General features: G+C 40.0%; 1 long non-coding RNA gene across 1 annotated transcript; it reads right to left on the bottom strand.

Annotated features, from left to right (window-relative positions):
- Positions 1–1,368: 1,368 nt before the first annotated feature.
- LOC106887376 lies at positions 1,369–2,908 on the bottom strand. Its single transcript, XR_001411870.1, has 3 exons — positions 2,618–2,908; positions 2,303–2,358; positions 1,369–1,564 (listed from the first exon to the last, which is right to left on the bottom strand). It is a non-coding gene; the product is annotated as an uncharacterized LOC106887376 (long non-coding RNA).
- Positions 2,909–24,165: the final 21,257 nt, after the last annotated feature.

The following is a 24,165-nucleotide window of genomic DNA, read 5'->3' as shown; positions in this document are numbered from 1 at the left end:
TTTTCTGCTATCAACAGTCTAGGCTGCAAGAGAGGCATCTTGGTCAACCAGTAGAACTTCATATTGCTGTTGTCTGTGCTTACATTTTCTGATATAAAATAAAGATCATACATCTTCCATCAGCAATACATTTATCTTACCGACAAAGCAAGCCATTAAAGAAAGGACAAATCCATATGCATACTGTACACTGGAAGAAAGTTTGAGTTTCAAGTTTTCTTCCACGTTTCTACTTCTAGTCATCAGTCTGCTGTGTCACACCAAGTCTCAGTTCTAGATCCTGATGCAAATTTAGAGTTGAACTTTGATCTAATCCTGAAACAAAGGTGTAGGAAAACCCAAAATGAGCTCAGAAAAGCCACCTCAACTCTTTCAGGTGAAAGTTAGTTTTTTAATTTTTAAAATCCATTTTGAAATGCTGGCAAGTACTGAAGGTCATGTTTCCATGTAACGCTACCCAGTGACAACATATTTACTAACCGCAGCGTATTTATTGCTCACAAAACGTTGCAAATGCTGGTTGTAATGGGCCTCTGTTTGGCCATTACTGGCTATTTGATAAATAACCTGCAGTGTTAGATGGTCACAGAAGAATAACTGAGGAACACAGTGGGAGGGGAAAAAGAGGAAAAACCCTCAATCCCAAGTGGCCAGCAAGACCAGGCTGCGGGAGAGACTCAGTTATGCTCTCTCTTTAAATATGACCATCCCTTATAAGGGAAAAAATCCATGACGAACGTAAAGCACCATCTGTAGGCAAAGCCTGTGCCATTCAGATGCATCCTCCAAGCTCTCTCCCTCATGGCATGTCTATATGCTCACCATATAAGTATGTGCCACTGAAGGTACAGCTGCAGCAACTTCCTCCTCGGGGAAGCCAGAATTTCTACGTCTGGAGAAACAAGCACATGGGTCCAGGTCTGACCACCCCAGTCCAAGCTGCTTCCAGAGCTGAAGAAAAGGGAAATGACTTGGAGGAAACTGTGTGGGACATCATTCCGTCAGTGTGCTCTTGTCATCAGCTAGAAAAACCCCAAACAAACTAGTCACAAGGGAAATGAGGTTGATCTGGTCATTATGCTGACAGAAAAAAATGGATTTCCTTTCAGTGGTGGTGGTGTCTTTTAGGAGTTCCTGGTTTGTTTTGCTTAGTTACTGGGGTTTGGAGTTTCCCAATTATCAGAGCACTCACAAAGCACTCACTACGTTCTCTGTCTGTGCATGCGAGTCCCATCTCCTATTCCCCGATGAGAAAGGCTTTTTTTTTTTTTAACAAATTGATAAGATGGAATTTTCCCATGCAGTTGCTATCAGGGAACTGGAGCACTGCATGGCATGTTAGCGATGAAAAAATGTGCTTACACTCTTTCTAACTTGGACTAGCCCTCCAGATGTTCCTCCTCCTCGTCTCAGGGTCAGAGCGAGACCGGGAAACATCTCCCAGGCTCCAGCACTGGCATTGCTGTAGAAAATGGCAGACGCGGCCTCGTGCCCTGGATTTGGTCCATTTGCACATCTGCCTTAACTGATGGGGAGTTTCAACGGAGCAGAAAAAAAGCAGCAGCTGAAGGAATGAAAAATGAAGTGCTGTATTGAACATCAGTAACAAGCTCATGAAACCCAGGCTCTGTATCTTATTTGTGTATTGACTCGTACACTTTGAGGAGCAATCAGTAAACCGTGATTTCCCTCAGACAGGCTGAAGATATCCGAGATGTGGGCTTGCAATGCAAAGTATGCTCATGCTGGGGCTCATATGGGAGGGTTTTCCTGTGGGAAAGCAGCAAGGGGCGAAAGGGAATTCACCGCTTGCCAACACAAAACACCTAAAACTCCCAAAGGGTTGAAGAGGAGATTTAGGCTTGGACAAACAACGCAGTCGTACATTAATTTCATAATTAACAGAGGGCTTCCCACTGCTCAACTCCACTTATGGTGAGCTTTTGGTTCTCCGTGGCGTTGGGAGCAGCCAGGGCTTTCCAAGGGCAGGCACAGCCGGCAGCAGGCCACGTCTTTCAACAACGTGCTGCTATGGGCGGGCAGCGTGGGCCAGCTCAAGGGCCTGCTTCCTGCTATTGTTATCCCTACGGCCCTGGAATTTCATCCAGATGGATTTGACCCCTTTGCTAAACAGCCCGTGCATACCTCCCTGGTTAGGGGATTCCTGCACGTGGAGAGGACGGAGTCAGGGGGAGGGAGTGGAAGGAGGGAGGCTTCCTCCATCGCTGCCACAGCGACTCGAGCGTGTTTCTACGCACCCAACTCCAGGTTCGGCATGCAACTTTGAGGAACAACAGCTCACCCATCCAATGGGGAAGGGGTCCATTCGTCTCGGGTGCGCTCCACCAGCAGTGATGGCTGAAGGGAAGAGAAAACAGAGCACAAAGGATACGGTTCTTCACCCAGTTTGCACTTGCTTGCAGAAGAATTTTAGTAGGTGCCACTTCTGCCCTATGCTCTAGGAAAATCTGTTATTTCAAATTCTCAACTTCTATTCCAGGGCATCCCCTTGTCCCCTGGAGGGGTTGGAAATGTTAGGACCACTTCTCTCAAAACTTGGGTTCCAACTTCCCATGCCTGTCTTAAATAGAAAGAATGAACAAGGAAGCCTTCTTACCTCTTTTTTTTCCTCCTTTCCTCCTCCCAGACTTGGCTCCTGAGCAGATTCCAATCACGCACCTTCTACAAAAAGCCATTTTCCCTCTCAGGGTTCCCCCTCCTCCTTCCCCTCAGGGCCTCCCAGAAGTACCATTCCTCTTCCTTCTCCTGTTCTAAACTTCTGCTCCAAGGAAACTTTGTAAAACATTATTAACCCTACCTAATGAAATCATCTACAGTTTGCCACGTATCAATAGATTTTTTGGCATGCCAGGGCCATGGCTTCTTTGTAACTCTAAGCAAGAGGAAATGTCAGAGGATAATAATCACAGATTCTGTTTCAGCAGACTGACCTTCCTCCTAAGAGCATATTAAACAATACTTTGTTTGAATAGATCGCCAGGTACTTCGGGTAGGAACTTCAGTTGGGTGTCAGCATAGCTCTATTTGAAGTTAGCGGCATCATGTCGATTTAAGTCTGGAATCACTGACTCCAATCATTATATGCTGCCATAATGTGACTCTGTACTGTGGCTCTTTCATCTAAGAAAATCTAAATATCCCCAAAAATATTAATTAAGCCTAAAAATGGGATAAAAACTCTAGTACTGCAGTGAAACTGAGTACTAAGACCCAGGTACTCCATGACACCCACTGCTTCTGGATGGGTGCATGTAAAAACATGTCTAGACTGGATTGTCAGTACAACTCAGCACAGAAGTAGTCAGGGGAAATGGTTGATAGAGAGTACTTTTGATGGCCAGGTCATAGGGGTCTCACGGCAGATTACCCTTAAATAGAAAAATATATAAACCAAAAGCTACTTTTAAAACACGTGAAGCTAGAAGCCCTGGCCAGAATGCTCCAGACTTATCAGAAGAGGATCTGGGTCTCCTGGCTCCTGGCACAAGACCCTCATTTTATTCCCTTTGTCTTCACTGGGCTTTGGATCAATCCATGCAAAAAACGTTTCCTCTGCACTGGGCTTTAACTCTGGCCATCCCCTCTACTATGCATTCCTGCACAGTCACATGCTGTTATTATGGTTTTAATTAGTAAAGGTTACACAGCTATATCTATTGTTTCAGTAAAGTTTTGGCCACAAAGTTCACATGGTCGTACCGAGCTGAAAAACCAAGGTTATCAAGTAATCAAGCTGAGCACATTTGTTGTAATTACAGCTCCCTATTTGTTTTATTCACACACACTCACCTTCCTCTCCTGCCCTCCCTTCTCCCAAACCCTACACCCAGCTTACCAGCTCGCAGCAGTTTATTGTTGCTTTGTTGTGAGCTGTGACCCTGCATGGTGTAGGCAGCTGAATGAAGTCCTATCGCTGTACCAATCTAAGCTGACACTTTGACAGGGGCAACAGGGCTCTGCCTTGGCAATGACTGATGCTACAGCAAAGAGGCACCATTTGAACGGATGGAGCACGTTGTTTGTGGCTGTGCTGCACTGGGTTCACCTTCAAGCCAGGCTGCTCTTAGCCAGTAGATTCAAATACCATAATTGATTGAGAGTTCTTCCTGTGCCAAAAACAATTACGAGAGATAAAACAGGGATTTGGATGTTCTTCCCCTTTCTCTTTCACCCAGACTCTAAAGAGACAAACAGCTTCATCCCACATACACACAATCAGGTATTTTGAAACAGGAGTGCACATAGAAGACTGAAATTCAGGGACAAATTCTGTTCTTAGTCACACTGGCAATTAGTCATGTGTAAACCACACCAAAAAACTTTCCTCTTTTACTGGAAAAAAAAAAGGTTATATCTGATAATCTACATAAAGTGATGATTACTGGACACATAACTCCTTATGGTTGTTTTCTTATTTACTTTTTACCTGTCTTGGATTGTGTCATTGAGCAAGTCCATTTGACTTTTGTATTCAGCCTGTCAGTTTTGGTTCTTAGGAATTAGCATGAGGTCGTTATGTTTGGATTGCTGCAATGAATGTCAATATTCAGAATTTGCAATAGATTAGCTTAAAATGGCTTACTAATTGATCTACTTCAATACCTGGAAACTCTTATGTGGACAGTCTTACCTATTTAAGCCTTGCTTGGTTCAGTTTAATTATGCTTTTTAGAGATCCAGCTTACTAATAAGCATAGTTTGCTATTCCACTCTGCTTTTCACTGTCTTTAAATGCCATGTTGAAAAACTGTGGCATTAAAAGTACTTCAACTTGTGTTCCTTTTGTTTGTGTTCTGCCCAGTAACCCATTAGGTCCCATGCTTTTCTCAGAAGCAAAATGAAGACCAGAATCCTTTTTTCTGCCTTTTGTGCTCTAATTATGAAAAAAAACCAAAAACACACCCAGATTTTCTTATAACTAAATGACACCAGAAAGTGGAGCTTAAACACCAAGCTGCCCCAACAGTTCACAGCAAAATTGGAGCTTGGAACACAGCTATTGTACTCCGTAAAAACAGTCCGGTGCACAGTCCACAATTAGCTCTCACATTTGCAGTGTCAAGGAAGTGTACACCCAGGTTTGACCTTAGCTTAGTGTCAGGCTAAGACTACACACGTGGTTAGGTACTCAGGTGACACATGGCAGTTGTTAAAGCCCTCGAGCATCTCTGGGAGGGAATCAAGCCAGGTGACCCAGAGGTGCTAGGCAGGGAGTACCAGTGTCTCCCTGGAACAACAACCTCTTCCCAGAGACCAGCTTTTGTTCTTTAACTTCCTCCACTAATTTATTTCTCAACAGCTTCTCCATATAGAGGAGCCTGAAGGAGCTCCTCTTGAGCTCTTTAGCTTGAGAGAAAAGGATGCCAGCTATCCTCAAATCCAGCAGTGATCCCTTCCTCAAAAACCTGTTTCACACAAGGTTTATTCATGGGCCACACAGGTCTATTGTTTGTTAGCAAAACACTTCGTGCCTGTAGCAGTGTGGCTACCTTCTTTTTCATAAATGCAACCACAGAAAAATCACATTCAGTTTAATGAAACAGTAAGATCTATCTTTTTCTCAAGAATTAAAGGGATTTCAAATACAGTGGTGAAATCAGACTTTTACAGATCTCAAAACAAATGGACCCAGATCCCCTGAGAAAACTATTCTTGGAATTCCCCCCCAAAAAATAAGGAAAAACATGTAGGCAATTCTCTGATAAGAGATCAGAGGTCAGATCTGATAGAACAAAAATTGTCCATTTACTCTCTCTCAGAAAAATAAGGAGGACAATATGTTCAGGATTCCTCAAAAAATTTGTGCAAGAACTAACTTACTTTGGAAACAGAATGGTAATTAGTATCCTTCTTCTCGAGCATCTGTTTTGCTTTCCCAGGTAATGTGTTTTTAAGCACAGTATTGATTAGCTTTGATTTAATGCAAGTTTTTCTGTGACTACTCACTCATAATGAAGAAGATTTTTTTCCTCCTCAAATGCAAATTAGAAGCAATATTCTTTTAAAGCAGTAGATATCAAACCATATAATGACTTGCGCCTGGAATTTGACAGTTCAGAAGTTAAAAGAAAAAAATTATTATTTATTCTTAATAAAAACAAATTTTAATTCTCTCTTCATTATGCCTACTGTTTTTAATTCCCTCTCTTTCGTATTAGTAAAGGCTGTAGATAATCTAAATTGGACAGTGGATGGAGACACAAAGTACATTCAGAATCAATTCACAGTGGTAAATATCAACCATATTTAATTTGACTGTGTGAGAGAAACAACACCTAGTTTGCCTGTCCTGAGCAACCTTTTGTTTATTTTGCAGCACAGAACAGTTTGCATTTTGTTAAAACCAGTGCCACTAACAGAAAGGAACAAGTGCTACTCACCAAGCCTAATTTCTAATGCAGTTGGTCTGTCACTGTATCAAATCTGTATCAAGATGAAAAAAATGAGTGGCATAGATTAGTTTTGCACTGGAGATCTGTTGCTAGCTATTTCATTGCTGTGCTCTGAAAATGCTTGCAATTAAATCTGACAGACACAAGAAATTACTTAGTGTTATGCTCACACAATGCAGAGCTCCCGCAGAAGTCCAGGACATGAGATGCTCCCATTTCAGGCTTCTTTTGCTCCTCAGTGGAGGGTGACAAGGACATTATTGCACGAGGACTACTTAGTTAATGAATCCAGACTCTGGTTCAGTCCACACTCACGTGGGACATCCAGTTATGGCAAAGCTGTGTAGCATGGAGAAAGGCAGGATGCCATTGCTTGTGCCAGCTGGATTGCCTGAGGATACTCTGCAACTGAAATAGAGGTGATAAAAAGATCATGGCCACCTTCTGGTAGTGAACCTTCTGAGACGAGGTCCCATTCATTTTCTGTTTAGCTGACTTGATGTTACACACTCTGCAAGTAGAAGAAAGGCAGACCAATTAAATCCTTTGGTTGATATTTTGGAAAGCTCTTTTGTTGAGATGGTTGGTTTTGGTTTCCCCCCCCCCATGAATAGCATTCTCTTTCTGCCTCTGCTATTCAGTTTCTCCAGCTCAGCTTCTCCATCTCTTTCTTTAATGCCAACCACGTACTAAGAAAGGAACATAACAGAGAAAGATTTAGAAGTTCCTTAAAACCAAACCCTTTAGCTAAATCTATCTGTGCATTCCCAATTTCTGCGAGTACAACACGAGGATGAAGAGACCTCTAGAAAGCACCATGATCCTTCACAGCCTTTGAGTCAGCTTTTCAATTCTTTTCTTTCACTTTGTGTGAAAGAGTTCAATGAACCTAAAAGAGCATTTCTTATTAGAAATTTTAAGAAGTGCTTAAAAAAACCCACTGTGGTAAGGGGACAGAAATGAGAACTCTGTGTAATGGATACAAAATATTTTAGCACTGGAGATGACGGCGGAGACTTACTTTTTATTCCACAACTTGCCTTTGCTATTTTCTCTTACGATCTCCTGCATGTCATAAACATTCACAGTGCTCTTCTGGTGGTGAGGCTGCAGAGGCTGTACAGGCAGTAGCCTTTTCCTGCAACAGAAAGCCAGCTTTTATTTATGCCATGAGTATTCTACGCTATATAAAGATGCCAAGTTGTTTGGTTGTGTGGTGTTGGAGTGGACTTTCTGTTTCTTTTTTTTTTTTTTTATTAAAGTGATACGTGTTTTAGAAAACATTCTTGCTTGCTCAAAATGCTAAGTAACTTCATAGTGTCTCACAAGGAGGAAATATAACTAGTAGTCATCTTTTAAGAAGTGAAAACTGGCACATGAGTAGCAATAGTGCCTCATGCAGTATAATTGCTGGTATTTCAAAAGGTGACTGTGTAAGCATGGATGTCTATAAGGCACCCTGCTGTCTGCATGCTATTTGAAAGTTGCTGTGGTTTTGTGTGATTTTTTTCTTTTTTTTTTTTGGAGCTTTTATCTTCTCTGTAAAAGCAACAATTTAACTGTAAAGGAAAGCTTGGCAGGCAATTCAGCTTTCCAGTGACAAAACTATGGTCTTTTATAGTGTCTGATACCAGAAAAGAGCAAAGAAAATACGGTGATAAATTCTGAGAATTATCTAAAAAAACTAATTCTAAAATCCCGCGGCCCTTTCTGTGAAAAAAAAAAAAAACAACCCACAACAAAACACAGTTATGCAAGAGAGGAGCAAACAATTAATTTCTACTGAATCATTTTTTACTGGTTTCCTCAAGCAACATCTCTAGATTATCCATTGTAACCTCAAATAGGTTCATAGGATCAAACAGGATCAGCCAGCCCACGCTGATGCTAAAGCAGTCAGCTATGAACATGGGGGTTTTAAACAATAAGTCTCCCAAATCATTTTGTTTATATCTTAACTCCCACTTACAACTAGACAACCGCCTCCTTCTCATCAAGCTTTTGAAAACAATTACATTTTACATTTTTTTTCTTCCTTTTTTAAATACAAGGGTATTTATTTAAAAGATGACAGAACATGGAGCTTTCCCATCATCCAGTACCCAGTGAAGAAGGCAAGAAAAGAAAAACCTCTCTTGGTAAGTAAATACATTAGCACATACATGAGAGGACACATGGTGACAATGGAAACATTGACACCTGACTTGTATCAGTTAAGTCCAGGGAGAACAGGTAAAAATTGCTACTGCCTTTGACAGAGTTATGTTTTTACCATATGGAATTACTATGATGTAAGCCAGGATTAAGTGAGCCCATAATCAATCTTTTAAATCTAGTCAAAAGAGGTGTTGGGGAGCGGTACTGTTGACCAGTAATTATAGTTTAACTGAGACATTACTACGAACAAGAAGCAGCAGAACAACTCAGGTAAAAAAAAACCCAAAACATTTCTGGCCCAAACCAAACCTCCCTCAAACCAAAATCTTTACTTGCAGCTCTGACATGCCTGTTCTTCACATATAACAAACTTGACTTTAAGCCCAGGAGAACTTAAGAGTTCCCAGGAAAGAAAGTGGCTCAACAACAGAGTAATAATAAGCTAAGAAAGTCCACATCATGTACCGAGCTCTGAACTAGATGTCAACTCAGGGAGTGAGCTAATGCACAACACGATGAAGTAGGAAGTTGCTAATGACAGACAAGCTCAAAACTGAATTGTTACTGGGGAATCTCAGATGCCTATCAGATGAAAAAATAATTGCAGCAAAGGAAAATATAAGAAAACATCAGGAAAAAAAGGTTATTCTTATGGTCTGTTGGACATGGAACAGTCTCCCTAGCAAAGAGCAATTGAAAGAGCAATTGCCTCATCTTGAGTCACTTTTCCAAAGCTTTGTTAAATCAATTGAAAATACACCTCCTAAAAAAAACAGAATTGCATTGGGAAGGGGAAAAACATAGTGATCCAAAGGGTCTTTTCTATCTCTAATTACCATGACCTCAGCTGGACATGCCCAAAAACTTTTAGAGAGGAATGTGTTGTTAACACTTACGTGAGGACATGGGTCCCTGGGGAGATGAATGTGCAATTGCTCCAGCAAAGAAACATCATCTAACTGGTCAGGAATGAAAAGATATTGTACACAGAGGCAGTAGTAGTCCATTTGGACAATTTCTTTGGTTTTATGTTGTTGTTGTTTTTTAAAATTACCATCGGCAGTATCCCAATGTAATCCAGGTAATCGATTTCAACTGGGTTTTCTATCCCAGTTAGTAATGAACAATCCCAGACTTCAAATCTTTTTAAAAATATTTAAAAATATTTTAAAAACCACATCTACTAAGCATTTCCTGAGAGGGAAAAGGAATTACTGACATTGTTATTGTTATGTTTTTAATAAGAAGAAACACAACTGCTTTGTTTCCTGAGGACTCATCAGAACAAACATTACTAAGCAGTAAAGTGGTGATAGTTGACTGCAATTAGATTCACCTGAAGAGCTTATTGTAGAATCAGTGTAAACCTACATGATTAAACCAAATCAAAGGATTAACATAAAAATCAGCACAGGAGCATATAACCATGTCAGACCATAGGGATGCTGCATCACCAGCTTTTAGTATCCAAGGCAAAGACCTGGAAATAGTATCAAGAACGGAGTTATTGAGAAAGATGAAGAGGCTTCCCTGATCTCAGCTTGACATGGAGAAGCAACAGGATGCCCCTAAGTCAGAAATCAGGGAAAGATTTTGTAGTTTTAAGGTCTTTCCCACCCCAAAGCCTGCCCACCACTGTCAAGGTGGCATTCAGTCCTAAAACTTGCTGAGGCTGTGAGGACTGGAAAAGCACATACCTGAGGAACATAAAGCCTCCGGCTCTTGGTATTAGCTTTGTCAGTGCTGAAGATAAATATCTGAAGAGACAAAGTTTAGTTTGGGATTTTTTTGGTGTTAAAATAAGGAAAAACTCCTCCTGCTTGGTGCTCCACAGTGATGATTTTTCTATTTTTTTTTTTTTAGTCTAGTGACACTCAAATTGCCTTAAAAGCTAGGATGAGAAAGGCTACATTTGAAAGGAAGATCAGGGTATGAGCTTCTACCCAATCTCTGAGGGAGGTGGAGATTTTTTTTTTTAATCATCATCATCATCACTTTGTTATTGTCTTGGGATTAGCCTTAACAAGAAGATCTATTTTTTGAAACCAAAACACAAGTGAAAAATGCTTGGGCAGCAAGCCAGTTTTCCCTAGGGCACTGTTCCTTAGCTGGGTTTTAAAAGATTCTAGAAAACACTTCAAAAATAATTGTTTTTTAACTTTCTTTTTTCTTTAAGGAAGAAATATACACTGTTAGAAGCAGAGCAATGCTCCTTGGTAAGGCTGAATCACAGCTTGGGGAGATGCCCATTTGTAGCTGAAGGCAAGCAGGGCATCCCCAGCTCCAGCATCAGGAGCCTTTGGCACTGCAGAAGAAACACAGCCCTGACAGAGGCACCTCAGGACACTCCTTGCCCTCCAGGTGAGAGAAAGGGCTGCAGGTCAGAGACCCAACCCAACCATGCTCTTTTAGGGTCACTAATTACTTAGCAGTGCCTCTAAGCCCAGATATGCAGCACAAGTAGGAGTGTGATAGGTGGAATAAATTGCTCTTTTCCTCTCTTTTCCTTAAGAGATCCTTGACAGCTCTATAATCTGGAATTTATGCTTTACACCGCCCAGCCTATACCCACTAAAAATATGATTTGTTTTGTTTTGATTCTAAAGTCACAATAGGTCTATATGCTTAAGAGACATCATGTGTACAATCATATATATGAGTATTCTAAAAATCACCATACATATGATCCGTACACTCTGGATTTCTATACAAACAATACTCTTATTAAACATAGCTAGGCTGTGTTTCTAAAAAATATCAAACTGGTTAGACTGCACAGGATAGACACATATCAACAAGGAACTTCAGTATGTACCCCACCTTTAACTCATTGAAAGTGACACGCACACAGCTGAATATGCGTTTTACCCATCTCACTGTAAGATTTGTAAGGAATTGCTAGAAAATAAATCAGGAACTTACTGTTCCATTTGCTCAACTGGGAATATGCAGTTAAAGTTTGGAATGACAGTGTAATGAACATAAGATAAAATGTTTTTCTGTGCCATTACAAAAATTCTTATGGATTAAAAAAATGCAGTTGACAGTTTTCCTGAGATAGGAGAAGCTCATTTCCTTAACCATCAGCAGAATGGGGTTTTTAGAATGCCATTACTCTATGCAGAGAAGATAGTGAGCACCTGCTCCCAAAAATTTAACATGGCTTTACTTGTATCCTTAATTGAGATAATTAAGTGCATACTGGATTAAAAATGTTGTTCTATAGGGATCCTGCCAAGTCTACAAATGTCTTAATGTCTACCGTATTACCATTCAAGAACTGCCTTGACAGTTTGGCAATGACTTCCCAAAAAGGGATTTTTTTTTTCTTCTCAAAACTGAATTCATTAAGAAAACCGTAAAATAAAAATATACCACCCCCCTAACATCTACCCAACTGTATAACGGAAATAAATTATGAATTTGCACTTCACAAAGTGCAAATTCAGCCCATGTTTTGGAAGCTGGGGTTTTTGTACATAGCCCTTTGTTTGCTGCTGGGCTTCTCTGCACCTGTTTCATACTGTACATATTTGGAATTTTTCTGTATTCTTTATCATTTCAAAGACAGGAACATAAACATCTCTGCTTTTCCTGAGATGACTGTGTGTGAGTGTGTGTATGCATCACTGAAACTTCCTAGACTCAAATGCTGTTTTCTCTTGCCAGACACCCTGTGGGTCTTCCTGAACAGCAGGCATCTTTTTTCAATAGCAACTTGGAGCTACTGGGGGAGAATAGAAGGTCATTTTCTAAGACAGGATGCCAAGAGGACAGGAATTGAATGGTGCTGGCTGGCCACGAGACGCCATGCAAATCAAGAATGCAGTGTGGTCCCCAGGGAAATAGTTCATGAGCCTGGAGTGTATGATAAACCTGCAACCAAAGCCTTCTTAGGCAACTGCGATAACAATGTGTCACATTCCAGAGGAGTCGAAAAACAAAGGTTGCAAAAGTCCTTGCAAAGCAGGGCTCCCTTAGACATCTGCGCTTTCAAGGAAAAGGAAAGATTTGGCGAGTTTTGTCACTTCTGGCTATTTTCTGAAAACAAAACAGAACGGTTTAGGGTTATTCCGTTTCAAAACCCCTGAGTAAATGACAGTAGAAAGTAGTTGTAAGAATTTTTAACCTTCAACAGGTTAAAAAAATTAAATATGCACATGCACATACTGAAAATAAATACCACATTCAGGAAGCGGTAAAACACATTTCCACAGCACATGACAAATAACTACTTGTCTGAACGTAGCATTAGCCACCAGCTAGGACAATTAAACCCACCTCTTCAAATTGGCTTTCTTACCCTTGTCTTTTAGGCATCGCACTACTTGCATAGGTAAGTAGTCACTTCGTTGCTCCTTGGAAATTGAGCACAAACAGTCTGAGATACTTACTCCTCCTATTATTTGCCGCTGTTCAGTGACTAACAAACAGAACAACTACAGCAGGTATTTGCTATTCACTATTAATTATTGATGCTGGCTGACTGCCTGAGTCCCACAGGCTTCGGGACCCAGAGGGTCACTTGCTAAAGTGAAAGACAGAATTCCACCATGCAGGTAATGAAGTATGTGATGCAGCACAAGATTCCACAGGAGAAGCTTAACTTGGTGTCCTTCTGAGACCTGGGGAAGAAGATATATCAAGAGTGCCCCAGAATTCAGAAAGCAGCTACATTTGTGCTTTTGTGAATCCGATCAACCTCACTACCTGGCCCTGCTTTCAACCTCAAGGTTTGCTGCTTCTCTTTCAGATCTGAAGCACCCAAGAGCTCATTTGTTTCTTTGTTCCAGGTATTCCTGCCAACAGCAGTACAAACAACACAGATCTTTGTGGTGTCGTTTTGTAAGAATTCTTTGATACCATCAAAGATCACTTCTCCCCAGCAGAGTATCACAGTGCACCTCACAGCACACCACTTCAACAGCGGGATAGAGGCCCTTGTGCCAAGGCCTAGAGCTGGAGGACAATTAGCTGAATTGTAGCAGAAAAATAAGCAGAGAATAACAGCAGAAAAAAAATAATTTGGCAAAAAGGACCCAAGCTATTCTATTCCGGGTAGGAAAACTGTATACAAAAAAAGCAAGTGCTAGGAAAAGTGACAAGACAGCAACTGAGCTAACTGTGTCAAGGCTGCTTCTTTCACAGGGACCCCCAAGAACTAGTAGAGCTGTTCAGTAAGGCTGAGGTAGGCACTGCCCCCTAATTTGTCAAAGGTATCCAGAATTTATGCACAGGTAACTACGAAACACAAATCCACAGGAGAAAACAGCTACAAAGAGATGCTCTAGAAAAGGAGCTGCTGTGCGAGGGTGTAATGCCATATGACCAGAAAACCATCAAGGCTCGTATACAGGTAGGTATTGTCCAGTACAATAACTTCCATTTCTGGCACTGTTTCTGAAGGGATCTTTTTGCCTGACTGTCAATATTGCTGTTTATTCAGTGCTCTATTTCCAACTCCAATTGCATGATGTCCTCTCACAGACCTTGAAGGACAATATTTAGACCAGACTATTTTAAAAGTTAAATAGACCAAGTTACTTGCTATTCTCATCTTGCAAGGACTGAAAATTATCCTCAAACACTCCAGCAGCTTCTAATTAAGAATACAGAAAGTGTCAACCTGATGAGAGAAACTGCTAAAAATCTATTTAACAAGTGCAATTTGCCTGCATAACTGTCTCCTGAAGAAAAACCCAAAGGTTGGCATTATTTTTACTTTCTGTTTTCAGGAGTGCGTTTAAAACAATCAGCCCTTTGCATCACCGGTAATCCACAAAGCTTTCCTCTTCTCCTCTGCCCTCTCTCCATTCTTCTGAAGAAACGTGGAGCCACAGAAATAAAGAAAAGTAGTAATGTCAGTCGTTCACTCGCAGACTGTTCCTTCCCTTCCTCCCAAATAACATCCGCTCGCAGTAGCATGCCCACTCTGGAAACACAGAGGCAGCTGAACATCCACTGGACAGTTAAGAGAACTTACATGGTTTGGGAAGTCAGGACATTTTGTTGTTTCCATTACTAGAGAAAATGCAGTCCTTGCGAATACCTGAGCTGTGCAAGAATCACAGGTCTCCTTTCCTCCATCCCATGCCCACTCCACGACTTCTGGGCAGTCAGCTGATTTTCCACCAAAGTTCAAATCTCTAGGTGACTCTTTCTCTCAGAGTCTCACACGCACCAGAAAGGAGTATGAATCCTGGGTTGGCTGTGAAGTTGGAATTTTCGCCAGCATTCAGGGTTGCTCACGTTTAATTTTCCAGTTCAGACTCACCTGCATAGATACATTTGGGGAAAAAGCAGAATAACACATTAGAATGATGATGCAAAGCCTGCAAACAAGAAATAGATCATTTTTCTGTGCAGATACTCTCTATAACTAAACATATGTATTAATCACAAACCTGTTATAGATCTCACTCTTGGTTTCTACTTCCTCATACTCAAAAACCTCCTACACAATTATTTCCTATATGATTCTTTCCTTCCTACCCAGCCCAGCCACTGCCCTTCCTGGTAGCACGCCAGTTTTGTTATTGTTCAAAGGTGAAAAACAAATTCTATCTCAGGAACTCACCCTGGCAAAGCTTGACCTGAAATGATTAATTTAAGAAAAGCGAAAAGGCTCAGTACAGGAGCCTTCAAGCAGGGCTGGTAGCCCTGATACGGCACAGAAAACAACAACCATCGCCCTTCTTTACTCTTATTTACAGACCTGACTGTCCTGCAAGTATAGAAAGCTGATCACATTCAAGAAAGTTAAAAATACGCACTTACACTTAATGGTTAACTTCCAGGCAAGTAATATTGAGGTTGCCACAAGAATGCTGCGGGGTTCGAGAACAAAAAGGGGGGCGAGCAATTCAATCATGTACGAAAGTCATACTTCCAACTCACATAGCCTCAACACATAGCTAAAGATTTTCTCCATTTATACAATTTGTGAAACAGCTTGTCTAGGCATCTAGGTTGCCCAGAGGCAAACCTACAGCTTTGTTTAAAGCCATCTACAAAGTGAAGCTGAATAATGAAGCTCTCATTATTTGTACCAAACTAGAGATCTGCTTCCCCAAGGATGACTGGCACTCTGTAAAAATTTGACCGTCAAAATTTTGCACTTCCTTTTTCAGCTTACAAGATCAATGCACTGGTACAATTTTTTCTAAGAAAAAAAGCAGCCGCTATATAGAAGTGAATTAGCCTTCATTCAAAACATGTTTTGCAAAAGGTTTGATTTAATTCAGTGCCAACCAAAAGACAGACAGTGATCTTATTTATGAGGGCTAGATCTATTGTCCAGGTCTAATTAGCTGATTATTAGACTTCCCATTTCTGTTATTGCAGATCTTTAATCCTTTTCCTAACACGATGCACTTTAAAAAATGTTTTCCAAAGAAAGCAGAAGACATTTCTATTCATCCTAATTGTTCAGGAAATTAAAACATGCCAAAATTTTTTCAACTAATTAGCTTGAAATACCTTGTTTGTCACTGCCAGACTGACCCGTAACATCTTTTTCTCGCTCTCTCTATAAATCACCAACTGCTCATTTGCCTCCTTTCACCATCCTACATCACTCAGCAACTTTTTTCCACAGGACATTTCCTCTCACCAGTTGTTCATTTGCCCATAAGAAAACATATCCTAATGGATGCATTGAGCTTTTTTTCTCTCCAGATATCGACATAGCACACTACTGTTGATGGCAGAAGTAATTTCTGCAGGAATAAAAGGTGTTGCTTCATGTATGCAAAGGGGAGCAGGGGTGTGCAACGTGCCAGCACACTGCAGGCATGGGTAGGCACGATGCTGAATGACGACAACTTTGCTTTAACTGGATTATTTAAATAGTGTGATCATAGGGGTTTTGAGGGGTGTGGGTGTACATGTCAGGGAAGCAAGAAAAGATTAAAAGTTTTAGGACTTCGTTGGCACTGATTCAGCCACTAATTAATGTGACCAAACACTTTTTGGAAGTCACCTGGGTCTTTAGATATTTCTGTCAGCGCCGTATAGGACCCATCAATTAAGTCTTCCATAAGCTGACCTCCAACACACCAATTTTAGAGGCTAGTTTTAACAACACTTGTCCACACATAATCTAGGTTAACCATTCCCACCTAACTGTATGTGGACCCTCTTACTTTAGAATTACCTACTTTTTCACCTTATTTTCACATTATGGAAAACACCCATAGGAAGCCAGGCCATACACATCTTTCCTGGGAAGCCTCTCAGGTTTTTTTGAAGTGTTTGAGATTCTGCCTGTCCATATGCAATTTGTTTCTGTAGCTAGTGCACACGGTATGTTTATTCTTCAGAGCCTGAACTACTATCACAAGAGTAAGGATTTAAAACTACATTGACTCTCCTTCTTTTGACATTGGATCAATGCACCCATGAAGTGTGCAGCAACAAAGAATTATGGGTGAAATGCTTTTACTAATGTATGATTTGCTTCTACTGCTGTGTCAGCGAAACACAGAGTGCTTACTTACAAAAATCAGTGGCATGAAACATCTATCCAAAGTTTTTCTAAGAAAATAAATCAGACCATGCTCAAAATAACAGCAATTCTCCTGAAAAGCTTGCAAATATTGTTCAGTACTGAGGGAACACTCCCTCTATCCATAAGTCACATTTACCACAGAAAACAGCAATAGGGCTTCTTCATATTCTGCTTCACTGCTCCTTCAGCCCTTGTCTCATGATACCACTGCCCCAGAAAAATGATGAATGCTTACAGGAAAAAAATTGTTCTGCTGCCAAACCCATTCAATACATGTCATCTTTCAGAACAAACTAATAGCTTGTTACAGTGGCATTTGCAATGCAAAGTCATCTCCAAAGGATGAAATCATCAATGTATTTCAAGATACATCCTGGGTCATTGAAAAGTCTTGAAGAGGCATGAGTGTCTGGGGTTTTTTTTGTTGGTTTGGGTTTTTTTGTGCGGGAGGGGGGGTGTTGTTTGGTTTTTTCCCCCTTTTTCAGTGTCTTTTGGCTTAGGAAAAACATACCAGAGATTTTAGGATATGCAGCTCATCAAAAGGAAATTTGAAACACTGTATATTCACTAACTAAAGCTGTGGTAGTGCTCATCTAGCTAAGGAATGTTGTTAACTTAAACTATTAACCTAGAATTGCTGTTTTCTAACGTAATCCCAGGTCACAGAATAAGGGATGAGACTACACCAATACATCTTTTTCCCTTTCTCCACTCTAGCTGCAACACAAAGTCCTTGTGGCAGCAAAGCAAATGAAGAATATCCTGTAAAGTTTTGCAAAAATCTTGAGCTCCTTCAGCTTGGGTTTCCCTACTGCTCTCTAGCAGACTGCTTTTCCTAGAGTACCAAGGAACAAAGAGGAGAGGAGGTTTTACTATCGTATGTCCATATGATTCCCCTTGCTCCTAAAACCTAAGAATGGTGTTCACTGTACTGACGTCTTTTTGTCTAGCAAAAGTCAGTTGTCACATTTCTTTGAATGAATTTATGACCCCTTTTAGCTATTTAAGTCAAACAGCTACTGTATGTCCTTACAGCACCTGGAAAAAGATCCCCACGTGTAGGGAGCAGACAGTAACAGTGTTGTGGTTTTTTTTTTTAATTCATACTTTTCATAGATTATTTTTTTTTTATAAAGTTATTTTTAGACTGTGTGATTTATATCTCAAGCTGCACAAAGCAAAATTTCTCTCTTCCATAGCCCATTGAAAGAATCCAGTCAATAAGATGCAGCCAAAAGCAAATCTTGAAGAAGAGGTATATTTGACAGTGCTTAGGTATAACATATTTGTAGTATCAACCATCCCAGACAGTTCAAGACAAGTAATTTTGAGGCAGGTTCTATTGGAACTGTGGGAGAAGAGGGGAATAGTGCAAGGACATGCAAAAGCAGTTAAGATTTCATATCAGAATGTAAATCAAACCATTAAAATACGGCTTTAAAAGGAATTAAAAGCTAATTGAAAGAAAATTATCCTCACTGAAAAAGGCGTTATGTATTCAGTATAAGTGCCACGAAACATACAGCATGAATATGACCTGGCACTGCTGAAATTTAGTGTGTCTTAAAAACCTGTTAAGAGCAATTGAATGGCATTCTGTGTGTTGCAGGACTCGTACACACCGGGAATTACTCTTTCACCCCAGCTTGTGTTATCCTAATAAGTATATATATATATGTATGAGATAGTGCATACCTACAGGATTTTTGCTTTGTATCAAAATACCTCAGCTGGCTACAGTAATGAGAAAAATATATCCCATATTTTTACTTAGTCTCATACTCACTGTAAAGAGTGAGTTACAGGAGGTCGGATGAACCAGAGGGGAGCAGTGACCAGTACAGGTAGGTAACAGCCTTTCAGAAGAGTCCTGCTGCCAAACCCACATCAAGAACCTGTGAACAAGAAGGCCATACAGTAGCACCTATGAGTGTATTGAAAATATTGAAAAACAAGCTAGACTTAAAGCTGTTCACACCTAAAGCTTAGGTCAAACTTTTAGGACACACTATCGCTCCCTGCGCTGTTTATATAAAGTAGAGACCATGCAAGCTCTGGGGAGATTTAAAACTAACACCAAGTTCACTTTTTGCAGAGATCTTTTTCACTATGGTCTAGCAATAAATGTTATGACCCTCCACCCTGCCCCCCCAGACTGTGCATGCTCTTATGCTCTCGAGCTCTTAAGCCTTTATTTTCATATAACCATACAAGTCAAGCAATTCAACCATGCCCCTATTAAATTACATGTTTGTGAAACTGACCCTGGAAAGGGAAATTTCCTGACAACTACAGAAGAGAAGCTGGAAAGATCAATTGATATAACCTGGTCATGACCCATCTATTATTCAGAGGAAGTAATTGGGCAGATAGTGTTACAATCGCTAATACTTTCATGCAGGTGCAGCACCATCTGCTTCTGGTCTTTTTGGCATGGGGCTATTAGATGTTCAGTCCTAAGACCCTAATTTAGGTATAGGGTGAAATTAATAGGTTCAACCTTTATGATCCAAGGCAGATCAGTGTCAAACACTCAGAGGAAGATCAGCAGAAGAAAAATCTGAAGAAGACAAGTACTAAGTTGTACCTTGCAGACGTTTGGCTTAAGATTTGTAATAGCCACTTTATCAAGCAGCAGATGTATTCTTTAAAGCCTCAAATGCACATTTTTACAGTGGGATAGGTTTCATTGTTTAGCTAAAACTGAGACTTCAACTAAAGTAGATCATCCCCTTCTCTCACGTGGACACCCAAAGTCAGGGACAACAATCTCTTGATCACGCATAGCTGCATCTTTTCATACTGATCATGGTGGTGATGAGTACTTGATTTTCAGAGGGGGTATTGCTGAACTCTTTGGACTCAGAAGGTGGCTATCTATACTCATTGGTCCTGCACTTCCAGAACTCAGCCTGACCTTTTTGTTTTGCAATAGGCCCAACTATTTAGACTTGCTTGTTTGTTCTGGCTTTAAATGAAAGCCTTATTTCTTCAAAATTCACAGCTCTACAGGTTTCAGGTTCAACACTGGAACTGTTGGAACTTATTCAATGAATCTTCTACCACTTCTAAGTTAGTATTTTGACAACAGGAACAATGGCCCATCATGCAATCTCTGGCATTTAATAAGCACTTGCTTTACTCTGTTTAATTATTGGAATAATAAATCTCTCCCTTACAGTTTATTTAAAGTACCTTTCAAACACATGATCCACACACTACATTATATGTGCTCAGAGGTCCCTCAAAGGCAAGAACATTCAACTATTACATTGCAAACTTGCTAGAAAACTCACCCTCAGACCTATGGCAACGGGCAGAATATTTCTGTTACTGGCATTGTTGAAAGTTTACAACAGGGACTCACCATTTGCTTTTTCAACTTGAAGTTTCCACAGGATCTCTCAAAGATGTTTATAGCTTGATTTAACAGATTTTACCCTGTCGAAATACTTGATGACTTCAGCTTAGCCATAGCACTCTAAAGACTGTTTAGCCTGGTTGAAAAAAACAACAAATAAAAAAACCACAAGAAAAACACCACACCTTTTAAATTTAGAAATCTGAAGTCTCTTTTATATTATTGACCTACTTGAAATCAGTACTCGGAAGCTGACAAAATTGAAGGAGTGACTATCTTACTGATCCAAAAAGGAGTTAACTTTAAATGCAACGGACCACCAAAGGCTAAAGTTCTTCCTTCAGAATAACACATTATTATAAAATAAATAAAAATATCATGAACAAACTCATCTGCTTTGCTTGTTAATACTATACCATAGCATACTTTGGGTACATAAGACTGGAGACAGGAGTTTATTAAAACAAAAATATTCCAAGAGCGGTAGGAGGGTCAGAGGAGCTGTAGCTTGAAAATTTCTCTTTAGTTTCTAGACTTCCTTTTGTTCACAGTGTTCTCTTGTGCAGAAAGATGTCAAGTGATATATACCCAAACCTGAAGAACTAGAATTTGAGCTTTGTTCACATTTTAATACCTTCAAAATCTCTGCTTGGGAAACATGTTTTATATTTAGGAGTGGAGGAACCTGACCAATTGGAAAGCCAAAAATGACTTCACTTTCCAAAACACACAATGGACTGAGAGGAAGCTTTAATGCAATGGCCATGCACTAGCAGAGGTGAGTCTAAAGTTTAGCTGTGCAAGTCCGAGCCCTGACTTGCATTGGCAAATGCAAAAGACGAAACCACCATGTTTAGTAAATTACTGAAAAAATTCCCAGTTTGTCATCTGGATGCCTGTAAAAGGTGCCGAGTTAAAGCTGCGCTAGGTAGAAAGAAAGAAGGTATATCAAAGAAAGTACCCACTGTAACAAGTCAAGTCGAAGTAAAGTCTCAAGGAGAGACTACCTTCTGTCCCAGTTTGTTGCTTCCTCTCACTTTTACTGTTTCCTTATGACCTGTCACTAGGCAAAAATTTTCACCTTGGATTCCCAAATCTATACACTATCACTCTATTTCTTTAAAAAAAGAAATTAAAAAAATCTATTTTTTTTTTCTGCTATGCAGGTAAAGAATAATTTAACATTAAGTGTTCCAGCTCTGGATTTTCTCATCTGCTCCTGTAGTTTTTATTTTGACTTTTAGAAGTATTCATATTAAGAACACTACCAGCCATAAATAATAAATAATGACTTGAGTACCAGACACCATAAACAAAGAGAAAGTTGAGAGGAAAAAGATGAGGATGAATTGTTTCAGTTTGCCCTAAGCCTTTAAATGCCAAGACTTTTTACATCTGTAGACATAATATTCAGAAGCAGCATTAAAACTGTGCAGAAGGTGAGGATTACTGCTTTGGTCGTTATCTAGAAGGGTAGCGTGGGAGGGAAGGGGGAGAAGGCAGCAGGCAGCCCCAAAAGCATGCACAGGCCAAGATCACCACCTAGTGGTTTACTTAAATTTATCAGACAAACTGTTGTGCCAGAGAAACAAACCATCCAATCCTTTTACAATAATAATCCCTTAACATAAGGATTATATATTCCTTCAGCAATAGGAAAAAAAAAATCAGAACATATGATTTGGTGCAGTACGGTACTTATTACATTGTTGGATTTTTGCTTGTTTTAAAAACAACCAAGAAAAAAAAATCCTTCCATTTATGGAAGATTAATTTGGCAAGGCACCTGTTCTAGTATTCCCTAAACTAAAAATTTAGGTAACTAATAAGTTTAATATTATTTTACCCTGAACAGTTTTTAAAGTAGTTATTTGGGCATTACTTAACAGGGGCAGGAGGTTTTTTTTGCACCGGTGGGACCCTGAAAAAGACAGACTACAAACTCTACGAGAGCAGAAGCATCCCTCCTACATGAGGGCAACAGCCCTGGATGCATGCCTTCTGCAGCACCTGACTGAAGGAGTGGCAGGTGAAGCAATTTGTCTTTAATTCTTCTAGCAGAATACATTATTCTTTTCTTTTGTATCTCACTACTTACTTTCCCTGCCTGGACAGCACTGCCATCACTCAAAATGGTAAGCTTGATGCATGATCTTTGATGTGGATATCTGTATTTTTATGTGCAGAATAACAAACCTCTCCTGCAGATAACAGGTTGAAAATTAGCCTTTCAGAAGAAGCTTGTGCCATCTAACCCTTCTTAGCAGTATTTTTTTGTTAGCAGGCTTTTTTCCCCAGCCCTGAGAAATACACCTTTCTTTGCTCCCTCCCTTTCACACACTAAGACGACCTTTGCTATAACCCAGCGCATCCTAGGTCCTGGCCACCCCATCCCACCTAAGTTCCATGCTTTTGTTTGAAGGTATTCCATAGCTTGTGCCACTCAAGCCATCTACATTATCAAGGAATTTTCACCCACATCTGCTGGGCCTGTCATGTCCCTATCCAGCAGTCATTAACTTCTCAAACACTGTTATGCTTTATCCCTAATCACTCAACTTACTTAGCTTTGTGATAATGGGATTAATTATGCTTTTTTAAATAAAAATAATTATTTAAACCATATCATTTTAGCATGCCAATTTAGTATGTGTATTACCTTGTAATCCTGTTTTTAGATTACTGTTTTCTGCAGTCTTACATTAGTTATAGCCTGTTTGGGGCAGGTCATGTCTGTGCCTGCTAGCACAATGGGGAATAGTCAGAAACTAAAGCTCTGGGTTGCCCACTCCTAGGAACTGGGCTGCACACCTTGCCCGGGTAGTGGCTGAACAAAAAATTAACCAACAGCTCATGCCGAATAACCGGTGGACAAAAAATAACACCTAAATCCTACTAAAGCAGAAGCTACAACCAGTAAGTGTTTGAAATACAAAGGCACGCATTAGCTGCAGCTGCTACAGCACTGAAAAATAGTGCAGTCATTAGAAGCACTCTTTCTCAAGGAAGCATTATTATTTTTTTAATTTTTTATTTTTATTAATAGCATCAGGGACAGTTTAGGCAGCTCTAAAGTAAAACGCAACCCCTGTGCAAAGGTACTGCTCAGCTGACAGGCGCTGTGCAAAGGGGTAACTTTGTCTGGTTTTAGAGTTGTGTTGAAATACACTACATGTTAAACAGGAAGTTATATGCTCAGACAACTGATTACTCTGGCTCCCCTTCTACTGATAAAATTTTAAGCTCCTATTCTACAACAATATTTTCATTCAGCTTTTAACAGTTTTTAAAAACCCCTGCTACTGCCAGTATCTATCACGCCTGGAATGTCAGTAACCAGTGTTGTTCTATAATCCATCAACACAGTTAGGCTGATACATGCCATAATTAATTTGGGCAAAAGGAACATATTTGAAACAAAAATCAGGTCTCCATGCTCTCTAAATAATTTAAATGTGTATCCTACATTACAGTTGAACAAGCTCCACCCACACTATACTTCTGTGCCCAAGCTTACTAGAAATACTTTAAGAAGAGAAATACCAGGAATTATTTATAAAAGAAAGGGTAAAAAACTCCATTATTTACACAAGTATAGCCAGTATGAATTCAATTAAACATGAACATACATATACAATTCTGTATTATACATCTATATTTATATCTACATGTATGTATGTAGACACGTTATATATTTCAGATTATATAAAACTTACTAATGTTGA

The sequence above is a fragment of the Calidris pugnax genome, unplaced genomic scaffold (genome assembly GCF_001431845.1).
Source record: "Calidris pugnax isolate Ruff unplaced genomic scaffold, ASM143184v1 scaffold8, whole genome shotgun sequence".
Lineage (NCBI taxonomy): Eukaryota > Metazoa > Chordata > Aves > Charadriiformes > Scolopacidae > Calidris > Calidris pugnax.
This window is presented reverse-complemented; position numbering and strand designations above follow the sequence as displayed.